The sequence below is a fragment of the Pinus tabuliformis genome, chromosome 2_2, assembly GCF_031772625.1.
Source record: "Pinus tabuliformis cultivar Carrire ecotype Pingquan chromosome 2_2, CPIR1, whole genome shotgun sequence".
In the NCBI taxonomy this organism is placed as follows: domain Eukaryota; kingdom Viridiplantae; phylum Streptophyta; class Pinopsida; order Pinales; family Pinaceae; genus Pinus; species Pinus tabuliformis.
This window is the reverse complement of record NC_142300.1, coordinates 340187501-340202014: the sequence shown is the minus strand read 5'-3', so window position 1 is coordinate 340202014 and position 14514 is coordinate 340187501.

Genomic DNA, 14514 nt, shown 5'->3' with positions numbered 1-14514 from the left:
CATTCCATAATATCTCTCCAAGTTTACTGAAGGTTGAGATGAGCTTAGAGGGGTTGGGGTGAATGTTGTAGAATATGAACTGGTGAGCTTAGCTCTTCTACACCTTACAAAATCCTCATACATTTACCAGGACTCTATGAATGGAAGGGAAAAATTATTGAATTGGGAAAAGTTGTGGTCTGATTTAGTTCAATAAGAGCTTGGGAGAAATAACATAGATGGAACTTCACCCACAGTAGAGGATGAAGACAATTTTTCCTTGGTTTGAAATGAGAAGAAGGGAAAAGGAAAAAACACTCGAAGAGAACTTGAACCTAACCAAAATAATAGCAAGAATAAATATTTGAGTAAGATAGAATGCTTTCACTACCACGAATATAGGCACTATGCAAAAAAATGTTCACACAAGAAATCTAATAAGAAGCCTTCAGGAGGAGCAAGAGGTGAAAAATTGACTTCACAATTCAAATTTGACTTCACCCTAATAGCATGCATGCCCAACACTATTATGGGGAGTGTGTGGTACCTTTATTATGGTGCCACGTTCCATATGACAAGGTGCAAGGGTTTATTTAGTACCCTTAAGGAGAAGGATCTCCAAATGCATATCATAATGGGCAATGATGGGAAGTACAATGCTACAAGAATTAGTATTGTCACCTTTGATAGGGATAAATCCTCTCCTCTTCACCTCAAATATGTTACGAATGTACCTGGGCTGAAGAAGATCTTGATTTCTATAGTAGTATTGGAGGGTAGAGGCTGTGATGTTATCTTTAGTAAAAGGAAATCCTTTATGAGACACATAGCTACTAGGAAGGTGAAGCAGATCAGGCCCTCGAGTAAAGAACATATACAAAGTTGAGGTGGGAGATCAAACTACATTGAGAAATAAGGTTGAAAAAGTGCAAAGTCAATATGTTGGAGAACTCTGGCACAAGAGATTGGCTCATCCACACCATGGTGCCTTAAAAATCGTGCAACAAATTACCATTGGTCTCCCTCAAGTCTTCATTTACGAGCATGATTTATGCAAGGGTTTCACATTGGGAAAATATGTCATATCCACTTTCCATGGCTGAGATAGCATAGTAAATGAAATCTTGGAGTGAGTCCACTCTGATGATTTTGGACCCTTTTCTAAATCCTCCACAACAAAACATAAATGCTATGTTATTTTTATTCACTATTTCTATAGAAAATGTTGGATCTTCTTCGTGTGGAAGAAGGATGAAGTTTTCTCAAAATTTGTTGTGCTCAAAGAATTGGTTGAGAAGGATAAAATGAAGAAAGTGAAGGCTCTCAGGAGTGATAATAGAAGTGATTCTTTTTTGCATGCCTTCAAGGATTTATGGGCCAAGGAGAGTATTTGAAGACAGATGACAAAACCTCATAACCCACATCAAAATGGGGTGATTGAAAGGAAGAATAGGAGCATAGTTGGAGCATAAAGGGGAATGTTTCATGATCAGGGGTTGCCATTATATCTATCAGAAGAACCATGTAACACCGTAGTCTACCTACAAAACCAGAGTACTCATAAAATACTTGGTATGAACACACTAAAGGCTAAAGGAAGCTTTCTCTTGGAAAAATATTGATGTGCCTCATTCCAAACCTTTTGGAGCTTCAATTTATTTTCATGCCTCCAAGTATTTGAGGAAGAAAATTAACCCTACAACAAATTTGGGATATTTTCTAGGATGCACTGAAACCCCACAAAATTATATGTATATTTACCTTCATTGGGGATGATAGTTGTAAGGAGAGATGTAAAGTGCAATGATGATAAGGCTATGAGATGAACTCTAGAATGAGAGATGAGTATCTCTCTAGAGGATGAGCTTCTAGATCCAAATGAGGAGCCTTAGGATGATATTTATGAGGTTGTGGATCAACCACATGAAGTAGAGTAGATAGGAGGCACAATGGAGGAGCCCACTCAACCATAATATTTGAGAGACGGGAGAAGGAGAAGCATAGAAGCATATATATTTTTTCAAGAAGTTAAGGAGAATGTGGGAGCCCCTACATCAAAGGGCACGTAGAGGAGGTCACGTAATAGGTACACTAGTTACATGGATCTCATGACAGAAATAATTGAGACGAAGCCTTATTCATTTGAGGAAGCAGTGCCTTAATCTGTTTGGGTTGATGCCATGGTTAAAGAATATGAAGCCATCATGAAGAAAAATGTATGAGAGGTGGTGTTGAAAACAAAATTGAAATCAGTGGTTCGTTCCACATGGATCTACAAAGTGAAGCATGCGGCCGATCGAAGCATCGAGAAGTACAAGGCCATATTTTTTGCCAAAGGATTCCCATAGGTAGAAGGAGTGGACTATGAGGAAATGTTTTCACCAGTTGCAATATATTCCTCAATCAAATCCATTCTAGCATTAGCTATGAATACGGGGTGGAAAATCCACCAAGTGGATGTGAAGATTTCATTTTTCAATGGTTTGTTGAGGAGGAAATTTACATAGAGAATCTAGAATGATTTTAGACTATCCTACTAGACATATGACCGGGAGTCACACATGTGAAGACTCAAGAGAGCATTGTTTGGTTTCAAATAGGCACCCCAAGCATGGCACACTTGGATCAATACTTATCTCAGTGGATTGGACTTCACCAAAAGTGAAGTAGATGTGAACCTCTATCACATTGTGTTAGATGGTAAGTCTCTCATTCTTGCTTTGTATGTTGATGATTTAATATTATAGGTGATGAGAAGTTGATCTACTCTTGCAAAGAGGATCTTGCAAGGGAATTAGAGGCACTACCAAGTATGAATTATGGTACACGAGGAGAGAGGGGGTGAAGCTCCAAGGCTTCATTGATCCATATTGGGCAGGGAGTCGATCACATAGGAAAATTACTTTAGGTTCTATCTTCAGTGTTGGGTCTGCAATTATTTCATGGTACATAAGGAAGAAAAGATTTGTGGCACTCAACGCAATGAAGATTGAATACATGACTACAAGTTGAGAAACATGTGAGGCCATATGGATGAGGAAAATAGTTTTTGGGATTTTTAGTTGGGAGATGGATCCCAGTGTCGGCTTGTCGGGGCGTGATGCAAGTTCAGAGTTAATTAGCCAAACAAATCGCATTACTATTGGCCCTTTCGTCAATGGTCTATGGAGTGCGGACTGAGGTCTCAACCGAAGTAGTATGGGAGGGTGCTAGAACTAGGTTTCCTCACCCTTGAGATGTCTGAGAGGTTCGACTGGTCCTTTGTCTGCTCCTGCGCGCAGGGTGCTTTGCTCACTTCCTATTCCACATGGCCTGATACCCTGCCTTCATGCAGCCCTAACTAGGGGTTATGTCACGCTTTGCGCTATTACCCGAGATATTATTTATCTTTCAATATTAATTAAGCACCTTCTCCTACTTAAATGTCTTAAGTTATACTTAAAAATATAAAACATTCATACAGGTTCATGTAGTAAATAAATAGTATATTTGCAAATTATCGAATCATGCATTAAACCAGGAAAAGATACATAGAATTATAGAAAAACTTCTCTTTATTGATTCTTCAAATGGTTATAGACTTGACGTGCCTTGCCCACTCAGCTGTAGGGATCCGTGCACTTAGCTGTGGACTACTAGGCCTCTGCGCACTCAACTGCAAAGCCTTCTCCTACTCTACGACCCACAAACACACCTTACACTACGACTCAATCACTTAGACTTATCATGCTTCTATTACTTCCTTCCTTTCACTATACTTAGAGCCTCACTCTATTTATACAATTCCATGGTTCGCAGACCATGGGTAGGTCTATCCAACTAACATTACATTACAAAAACTAGGGTGGATAACCATGTGACTCTATTATACTTTTGGGCCTTGCGCCCACAATTCGCGGAGCTTTTACAACAAGATTCGGTCAGAACTTGGGCTTTAAGCCCCAAAACATGCCTTGGGGGGATTCCATGTCCAACAAGCCCCCAACAAAAACATCGTGACTCGCCCATGAGTTACTCAGTCGGTGCAGAGATTTTTGCGTGGAGTCCCTCTAACTGTTCTCGAACTGCGGCAAGGTCAGCAGCACACTAAGCTGCTACTTGTTGGACCTGCTGCATACATTGTTCTGAGAACTCTGTGTCAGAAGTGCTTCTCTACATTAATGTGTGCATCCCCTATATTTGTGCGAGCTTGCCTTCAATTTCTGTTGCGATGGTGAAGGCATTGTCGATCCAAGGCTAAACACGTGCCTTCAAGACTGCTTTCTTGTGTCATGTTGTGTCCACCTATTCTTTCAGTGCTTTAGCCTGTTGCATCTATGCGAGGCTCTGAGTGAGCACCACTGTCTGCGCAATTCCTTCGACGCTTTCATACGATTTTGGAGTTCTCTCGCCTTTGTCTCTAAGCATTAGATGTTGGGGTACTCCTGCAGATTTGTGAGGAACTCAAATGATTCTTCCAACATTCTAGTGCACTCTCTCACTGCAGTGCCAATTTCCTTCAGTCCCGCTGTGATAGCGCTGGCACTCTATTCTCTAACATCTTGGGGGGTGGATGGTTGTGCCTTTAATCGCAGCTCAACAATATGAAAGTTCAGCTCCAACTGAACATTTTTCATTTCTTCCCTCGCCTCACGTACCCCTGGTGCTAACCTATGGATCTGTGCCTCTACTGGCATGTCTACTTGGATGGCTAGCTCTGGGATACTTTGGAAAAGTGTCGTCGATTACCTATACCATCTACTGATTCTATGACACCACTTCATCGCACTACAAGCTCAATTGTTCCATATTGATTTTCTACTTGATGAGGACTTGCAGTGTGCGGCTCTCCCTAGCTCGTAGCTTGGTCGTTATCCCATCCTGCAAAACATATAAGGTCTCTCAAGGGAGTGTAGCTATGTTGATACTGAGACCCTTTAGTGCACTAATCGTAGGCCTGTTGGCCTCATTTGTTTTCACTAATGCTCCTTCTAGCAGCACTTTGGTATTCGTCATTTGCGCGCGCAACATTTGTTTTGCTGTTGTTGAGCTGACTACGAGGCTGGTCAAAAGGGTACCAGCCTAAGGAGGGCACACCTGCAACTTCTGTAGCTGCACTCTGAGGGTCCCCAACATAGTCTGGTTCTCCCACATGAAATTATGGAAGGCCTCAGAGGTGACATCATGCATTGTCTCGCCAATGTCATGCATATCACCCTTGGTTAGGCTGATTGGGTCAACTGATAACTTCAATGTCTTGACCTTCTTACGCAACCCTGCCCACTCGGCTGGGTTCATCCGAATTTGAACAAGAATGCAGAAAATTACATAGATAACCATAAACACAAAGATGTAGCAGAAATAATACTTCATTTCATTAATGTAAAATACTGAAATATGCTTACAAACAGAATTGGAAATAAACCAGCTAGGGTGATGGTAGCTTATCTCTAAGAATAGATGTGGCAGCTACATGCCTTTGAGCTGTGTTACAATAAGTCTCGAAGGCCTATTTATTGTTGAGAAACAATGGAAAACCCTTAACATCCCAAAACCTAACCCTAGAAGGTGAAACACCAAATTGTGGGCCCTGTTTGGGTAAATTGGTACATCAACTTCGCAGGGTCATAACTTTAGCATTCGATCTCTATCTTATGGGCACATTATCTTGTTAGAAATATCTATTCAAGAACTACAACTTTGGGAAGAGCCACAGACTGATGTTGCTCCCATTTTTCTCAAAAAATGTTGTTTAGGGCCTCAAAATGACTTCAGAAGTTTAGGACCCGAAAAACTGCTAAAAATAGTAAACTGGGCTACAATTAAGGATATTGAAAAGCTGAAAGAAACAATGGTGGGGGTCCAAGTGGACTTGGCAAGTGGCCACCAATATCCACCTAGATCACCCCTCCCCCCTTAGGAAGCAATGGTCCCCAATGCGTTGATTTCCACCATGAGATGAGGAAACCTCTGTTGAACTTGGTGTTAGTGCCTAGATTTACCTCAAGCTTAAAAGGTAGGATCTAGGGCCAACATCAAACCACGCTCAGCCTGATAGCTAGCCCTACCGAGTCAAGAGAGGGCTCTCTCTGGGTCAATCTCAGCAAATAATGATCGATGAGGGCTTGAGATGAATGAAATATCTTCTGATCTTAGGCTAGGTATGAGTGCAAGAGAGTTTTATTGAATAAAATAGTGTTTTGTTGGCTCAGAGGGAAAGACACAATTTGGGGTGTGGGGATTGAGGTTCAATTTTGTAGAGATCTCAATGGGGCAAGGTAGGCCATCATTTTGGCACTTAAATTTGAGTGAGATGGAAGGTATAGATAGGTGAGGTGTTGAAGAGGGCAAGAGCAATCATGAATCCTCCCCAAATAGCTGAAAACATCAAATAACTAAAGAAAACTTCAAGTAGAGCACTGCACTTTCAATGGATTCTACTTATACTCTTGTTTGTTTAGTTCAGAAGAAATAAGGTAGATAATGGCATACAATCACATAAACAAATTGACAATTACAAAGAAAAGAATTGTACCAAGACAAATTGCCACATGAATCCCAAAGAGTGCTGCAAATCCTGGTCTCAATTCCTTAGCCAAAATGAAAATATGAGGGTACAATGAAGTTCTTTTCTTTTCTCAAGAGTCCAACCATGCTAATGACTGAAAAACAACATAATATAGACAAACATAGCTCATCCTTGCCTCTAGGGGTCGAGCTCACATGTTTAGGAGTTGATCCAATTGATTCTAAACTCAGAACTAGAAGCTATGCAACATAACAACATGCCTCTAGAAACAAGGGAACTGATTCATTCAGTTTCAAACAACATTTAAACTGATGAATCTACCTCTACAAGTGAAAATAAAACATATTTACATCATGATCCATCAATGTTCATCAAATTACGTCATAAATTTTCCATTGGGAAAGTGAAAAGGTCAAAGTAGGCAAAACTGGGTGAAAAACAGAGCAAAAATTTGTCAAACTGGCAATTTTTCCTCTATGCGCCGCACCTAATTCTCTATGCATCACGCCTGATTCTCTATGTGTCGCACTTGTTTGGAGCCACTTTTGGAGGCCTTCTCAGTGTCCAAATGAGCTCCAGGTGTGCTTTCTGGAAATTTTTGCCTGTCTACATTCCAAACCAGGTGGAATTTTTCAATTTTGCCTCAATTTGTACCTCCAAATGTCCACTCTCCCAACACTACTTCCCATGTGTCAAAATATGGGCAGTGAGGTCATTTGTTGAGTGCTTTTGACCTTTTTGAGGTCTCAAAGCCTGCCCAAATTTCTTGGCCATAGGTAGGCAAGCATAATTTTTCATGACAAATCAAAAAATGCTAAGTTTTTGTGATTTGGAGGCCCCTAGTAAAAGCAAGCACCGCGTGGCACGGTGCATAGGGCAGAAAAACCTGTTTTTTGTGCCAAAAATTTCCAAAATGCAAGAATTTCTCCAAATTTCTTGAAACTTGGGTTGAGTCTTCTCTATCAGGCATGATGTTGGGCCAAGGAATCCTCAACCAAAATCTGAAGTCCTTCATCCTCTTTTTCCCTCCTTGATGCTCTCTACAACTGTGCTTTCAGACTCCTGATTCTCACTTGGCACACCAAGTTCCAGGACAAGTAATGATATGACAGGTTTCTAAGAATATTCTTTTCATTGATGGCCTTCTCCAACTTTCTCTCCAAGTGGATATTGACTCTCTCCAGCCATGACTCCCTAAAGGCATTGATCTCTTGCTCCAATGAAGTGAACTCCACCGTCCTCCTTTGGGCAGCTTGGTGATTCCCCTGAATGTTTTGCAATTCCATAATCACTTGCTGGTCCTCAAGCTGCTTATTCCTTTGCTCCAGGTACTTTATAGTCCATTGGGCTCTATCCAAGTTAGTAGATAAGGCATCAATGTCCGCCTGCTGCTCCTTAATGATTTCTCTAACATTTGTGCCCATATCGGTATCATCACCCTTAATGAGGATGAAATCAATCTCCCACTCACCTGATGGTCCTTCCTCCTATAGTGGCCTCTTGCCTCACTCTTGAACCTACTGTGCTGATGATGGAAGTGAGGCCCCTTCCACCCTGGGTGGAGATAACACTCGCTTTACTGTTGCAAACAACCGTCTAGTGCCCTTGTGATAGGTGATGAAGACTGGCACACTAGCAGTCTGTGTCTCATGGCCCTCATGCTGATAGGAAGGTCCACCTGTCTCATGCCCAGCCTCTGAAGGTCCCTGTGAAGCTCTAAAAAACTCACGAGAGATGAAGTCATCCCAAGTGATGCCCTGTAAACCAAGCTGATGAACGGCACAATTTTGATGAGAGAAAAATGATAAATATTGTTGAACTGCTGCTGAGGAGTCTTGTGCTGCAAAGGGGTGGTCATCTTCTCTATGTTTTGGCACTTGAAGTAAGGGATGCTCATCATCCGTACCTTGGTAAAATGCATCAGCAGTATGATATGATAAGCATATAAGAGGGAGAACTAGCCCTCACAGTTGAAATACTTCATGATGAGTTTCATTAAAGGAGCATATTCATCTTTGAGGTACAAAAAGGAGACACTCCCTTGAGCTGTCTCAAAAAGTCAGGCATGATGTATGGTTCATAATGCTGCCGGTCAATTTTCTGCCTCTTGTTCCATGGCTCTCCAATGTTAGGTATGTCGGTTGCTAATGAAATAGATTCTGGTGTTAATGTGAAAGTGACACCAGCTAGAGTGGTTTTTTCTGCATGTAAATGCAGCACAAACAAATGAGACAACTCATGATGAAACTGAATGCTGGAAACCTTCTCACAAAATTCATAACATGACTGATGCTGAAACAAAAGATGGCAAGAGTGCAGGCCTGTAGCTCAGAAATAGTAGTTGGTTCTTCTTTGATATGTTTACCACCTCTATGAGGCCTCCTGGGTGCATGTCCCTCAATGAGTGAGTCACTTTGGGTCTCCTCTTCATAATCATATGAAGGATCAGATGCCATGGCTGCTGGTAGATAAACTGCCTTGGAAAAGTAGGCGTTGATATTTCAAATTGTCTTGAACTTTTATTGGTGATGTGCTTGACGAAAACAGTTAAATGAGGGACTGTGAGGGAAGGGAAAAATAGTGAAATTAGGGACTGTTGAGGTAGGGTTATTTAAGGGAACAGGGAATGACACTGTAGTTTGGGGAGTTTTAAGTATGAGTCTAGGGTTTGGGAATTTACTATTGGGATTTTGGGAAAGGGATCTTGGGATAGGGGATTAGCGAATTTAGGGGGTAGGGGAACTTAGGGAATAATGAAATCAATCGAAAAATGGGATAAGGGAGTGAACTTGGTGGCAAAACAGTCAATCAAAACCCTAGCAGCAAGTTTCTTTGAAGAATTTCAAATGGTAGGGTTTGATCTCTTTAAACAATCACCATTCATCAACCACCATGAAGCAAGCACCAAACATAGATAAAAAACAATGATGGAGGCTCTACCTACTTGTAACAAGGCAAATCTGTGTGTCTTTGGGCGATTTGAGCGAGTTTTGACAGTTTTCGGGCTCTTTGGCTGTGTGTGTCGTGCATCCAGCCCAATGCGCCACACCCAGCGTATGTGCGCACCCTTGCAAAATAACACAGGAGTCTGAGGCCCAGTGTGTCGTGCTTGGTGAGTGCACCATGCCTCCTACCCAATGTGCCACAGTGAGAAACTTGGAGCGATTTTCACCCAAACTTGTCACTTGCTCACCAAAATTGCTTTTCCTTGCTTCTCTTTTCTCTTGGAGTGAAAATGAGCTTTAAAAAAATTGGAGAAATGATTTATACATGGAGCTTTTCAATCTTAATTTTTCCAAACCCACTTTAATAATGTTTTTCAAATGAATTTATTTTCAAACTCTGCTTTTGGACTTTTTCACTTCTTTTTGGCTTTATGATGAACTAAATGACTAGAGCTTTGCTTGTTTTGCAAGTGTTGGAGCTTCTGGGGCTAAGGAAAGGAACCAGGGTGTAGATGGAGTGATACACAATGAAGAAAACAAAATTTCATGATTTTTGTACAATAAAAGCAAAATACTTTGTTTTTTCCTCAAAATAGAGTTTTGAGGAAAAACACATTTTTGAACACTTGGTGATGAAATTTATTGATGTTGAAACCTCCTCATGGCTTGCTAGTAATTATTGGACACTTTGAAATAGTTTTTGACGAAACCCTAATGAAACCCTAGACCTAATTGACAATGAAACCCTAAAGAAAACCTTTGCAATCTTAAGATAAAAAGAAGATTGTATATGCTTTTTAATGAACAAATATGAGCCAGTAGGTAGATAACATGAGGGAAAGTGTAGGAATTCCACTACTGTCAGATGATCCATGCGCCTAATGGAATGCAGATGACTGGGCGGGACACCTAATATGAAATGCAACAAGAGGATTTGATCTCTGATGGAGGGATGAAGATACCAACACTAACATTAGCTCCAATGGGGATGGTATCTCCTTGAAGGTGCCAAGAACTACAGATCTTTGGGAAAGTAGGCAGTGCCTTCATCCATTGGGCTATGGAGTCTATAACTTCAACCAAACAAAACTGAACGTGACTCAAATGGACTCATTTTTAAGACTAAAATTGACCGAAAGACCTGACTTTGACAAGGTAAACCAAAACTGAAATCAAACCTCAGCTTTATAGCCTTCACCTCGGGCCCCAAACTGAAGAATGAAAACAACACACTCTTGCAATGGAATTTAAAAAATCTGTTATATACAATGATGAATAGGACAGTAGAAAATAGTTCACACAATATACCATTTGAGGAGCTAACCATTGACCGGCCCGCCAGGATAGTCTTTGCCATTCAGCTCTTGCAAAAGGAAAGCATTCTAGCCCTGATGTGCAGCAATCCTGTACGGTCCTTTCCAAATATTTTCAAATTTGCCATGCTTACCTTTCTCTTCATTCCTTGCATCCCATTTCAACATGATGTCTCTGATTTCAAACCTGTCCGCCTTTGATTTCCGGTCATATATCCTCTTAATTCTTTCCTGCAGCTTGGAAGTGTTCTGAAATACCTCCTCTCTAGTTTGCTGCAAATGTATCATTTGATTGATCCTCGACTGCAAATTATCATCTTCGCTTCCAGCCTCTTGCAACAATTTTACCATCGGGACTTCCAAAGAGGTCGGGAAGACTGTGTCCACACCATACACAAGCTCAAAAGGAGACATTCCGATAGATTTCTTTTGACTTACCTTGTCTGCCCAAAGTGCATTGACCAGATTTTTGTGCCAACTCTTCTTGTTAGTTTCCAGTAGCTTTTTGATGATGTTGACAAGATATTTGTTTGAGGATTCCGCCAAACCATTGCCTTGTGGGTAATAGGCAGTCAAATGCCCCAAAGTGATTTGATACTTATGACAAAAGTCAATCATTATTTTCGATTTAAAGGCTGCTGCATTGTCAGTGATCAACTTATTTGGACATCCAAAACAAGACAAAATGTTGTTTTCAAGAAATGAGATAATTACTGAATTGGTGGCTTGCCTTGTAGGAATCGCCTCTATCCATTTGTTGAAATAATTCGTCACTGTGAAGATCCACTTATGTTGTGCTGAAGAAGAAGTATGAATCTCACCAATAAAATCCAAACCCCACTACTGAAATGGAACGCTTACTTCAATGGGCTTGAGTGGTAAAGGTTGCAACTTTCGTTTACCTTGAAAAAATTGACATTTGTGACAGATGGGCACTATTTTGTACACATCAGCAAATAGACTTGTCCAATAATACCCTGCTCTTAAGATTTTATTGGTTGTTGTCTTCCAGAAAAGATGGCCTTTACAATCTCCCTTGTGAAAATCTTCCATAACTTGTTTTGCCTCTTCTTCTACTAAACAATTCAGCAGGACACCACTAGGATCTTTCCAATAAAGTTCACCATTCACGATACAAAATTTTGTAGCCTTCAACTTCAGTGTCCTACTTTTGTTATTAGCCATTCAGGGAGGTGAGGACAGATTTTGGAATACATAAACAACGTCCGAATACCAAGGAGAAAGGAGAAAGATTTTTGATACCCGAGTGGGAAGATTTTCTTCATCTTCCTCGGACATAGTAGCAATTAGATTAATGTCCAAGGCGTGCAGATTTGACTCAGGCATTAGTTTAGCCAGCCCCCGTCCTTTAATGAGCTTTGTCGGTCTGATTTCCACGTCATACTCCAACAAGGCAGTAATCCATTTGCCTCTCCTCCCCTCCGGTTCTGTTTTCACTAAGACATCCTTAACAACAACAATAGGGACATAAGTAAGTATGTGAGAATGCAAAATATAAACCCGAAAATCTTTCAATGCTTTTGCCAATGCAAGGGCCTGTTTTTCAATAATATTATACTTCAATGTTGCATCCCTTATGGTCCTGCTGAAGAATGCAATTGGTTTCTCGAGCTGGTCCCTTTTCTGCATCAAGACCGTTGCCATAGTATGATCCAAGGCAAATGAAAACAAAGTAAAATCATGAGTATAGTTTGGGCTGATCAAAACCGGAGCTGAAGAAAGAGCTAACTTCACCAAATTAAAAGACTTAATTGCTTCCTCAATCCACCTTACTACACTATCTGTTTTCAGCATGTTTGTGATTATTCTTAAGTGTTCTGCAAGATTGGGCACAAAGCAACGTAAGAAATTGATCTTACCATTGAAGGATTGGATTTCTTTCTTACTTCGTGGGAAATCAATCTTTTGAATGGCTTCCACCTGATCTGGATCGATGTGGATGCCCTCCTTTGAGATAATATGCCCAAGAAGCTTGCCTTCATCCATGGCAAACAAGCTTTTCTTTGGATTGAGTGAGATACCATACTTCCTACACTGCTGAAAAATGATCTTCAAATGATAGGGGTGCTCTTCATATGTATTAGAGAAAACTATTAAATCATCAAGATAAACAACTAAAAAAACATCTTTTTCATTGGAAAATGCTATATCCATCGCCTGCTGAAAGGTTGCACTAGCATTTTTCAATCCAAAAGGAATCTTTGCATAATGAAAAGTTCCCCATGGAGTGGTGAACGCTATTTTGTCACAAACATCCTCATGGACCAGAATTTGGTTATAACTCGAATAACCATCAAGTAGTGACATCCGAGATGCTCCAACTACTCGCTAAAGTATGTGATCCATCTTGGGCAATGGATAGTTGTGTTTCAAGGAAACTTTGTTCAGATTTCTAAAATCAATGCATAATCGGATCTCACCTGTTTTCTTGCGGACGGGCACCAAGTTTGAAATCCAATCTGAAAATATTATGGGGACTATGATACCATCTTTATACAACCTATTCACCTCCTTCTCGATTGAGGGCAACATCTTTGGATTTATTATTCTTAGCTTTTGACGAAAAGGTTTTTGATTTGGCTTGATCGGGATCACATGCTGAATAATGCTCGTGTCATATGTCTTCAAATCTGAATAATCCCAAGCGAATACATCAGTAAAAGAAGATAACAAACTGATATACTTTGGTTTTACCTGTGGGGACAGTGCCTTTGATAATTTCACCATCTTGGGATTTTTAGCTAATCCAATGTTCACATCTTCAACTCCCTTTTCGATTAGCAGCAAGGTCGGTTTTTTAGCCACATCATCCTGATCGAAGAGCTCCTCTAAAGGTATTAGACCTTTAGGAATGATGTTGTCTTTGAGCTGTAAAACTTCCATCTGATTTACTTCCATATCCTCATTACCATCATCATACTCCATATCAATAGAAATGTCCTTGAATTTACCTTTATTTTGTAGAAATTCATCAATCTCATCATCATCTTGGAACACTTGCCAATACCTTTGATTGTCGGGGACAGCTGGGTGATGCTTCATGTGAATCTCAAACTTATTGTTTGAATTCATAGGAATCTTCAAATTGCTTGCTGATATTGCAAGTGAATCTGCAATGACATTCTCAGCACAAGGCACACAAGTTATAGTATAATCAGAAAATACCTTCAAGATATCCAACACCGCATTGTGGTAGGCCCGCATTCTGGATGCTTAGCTTGGTACTCACCTTTCACCTGCTTGATAACTAACTCGGAGTCGCCATAGACTGAAATCCTCTTAGCATTTAATTTTCTAAGAACTTTCAAACCAACAATCAAAGCTTCATATTCAGCCTCACTGTTTGAACAGTCAAAAGCTAATTTATAAGAGCAGACCCTTACATTACTTGGCACTTTGTTTGGGGCAAAAATCGGGCTGCGTATCCAAATACCAATTCCAGCACCTTCCCTTCCTACTGTGCCATCAAAGTCCATGCTCCATAGGCCTGTTTCATCTTCTTCCAAATGATGAAATTCTTTTTCTTTCCCTTGTTGTCCATCAATATGTTGCTGCTATCAGACTGCTGATTGCTCAGCGGTACCATCAAGTCTTTGTCGTTCTTGTATTAAGACTTCTCTGAAATTTTTAGTTATCTCAGGAATTTCTTCTACTTCCACTATTTGGATATTTACATCATTAAAACTATCGGAATACAAAACAAATGACTCTAGACCAGTATGTACATAGTTGATTGGATGATTTACTG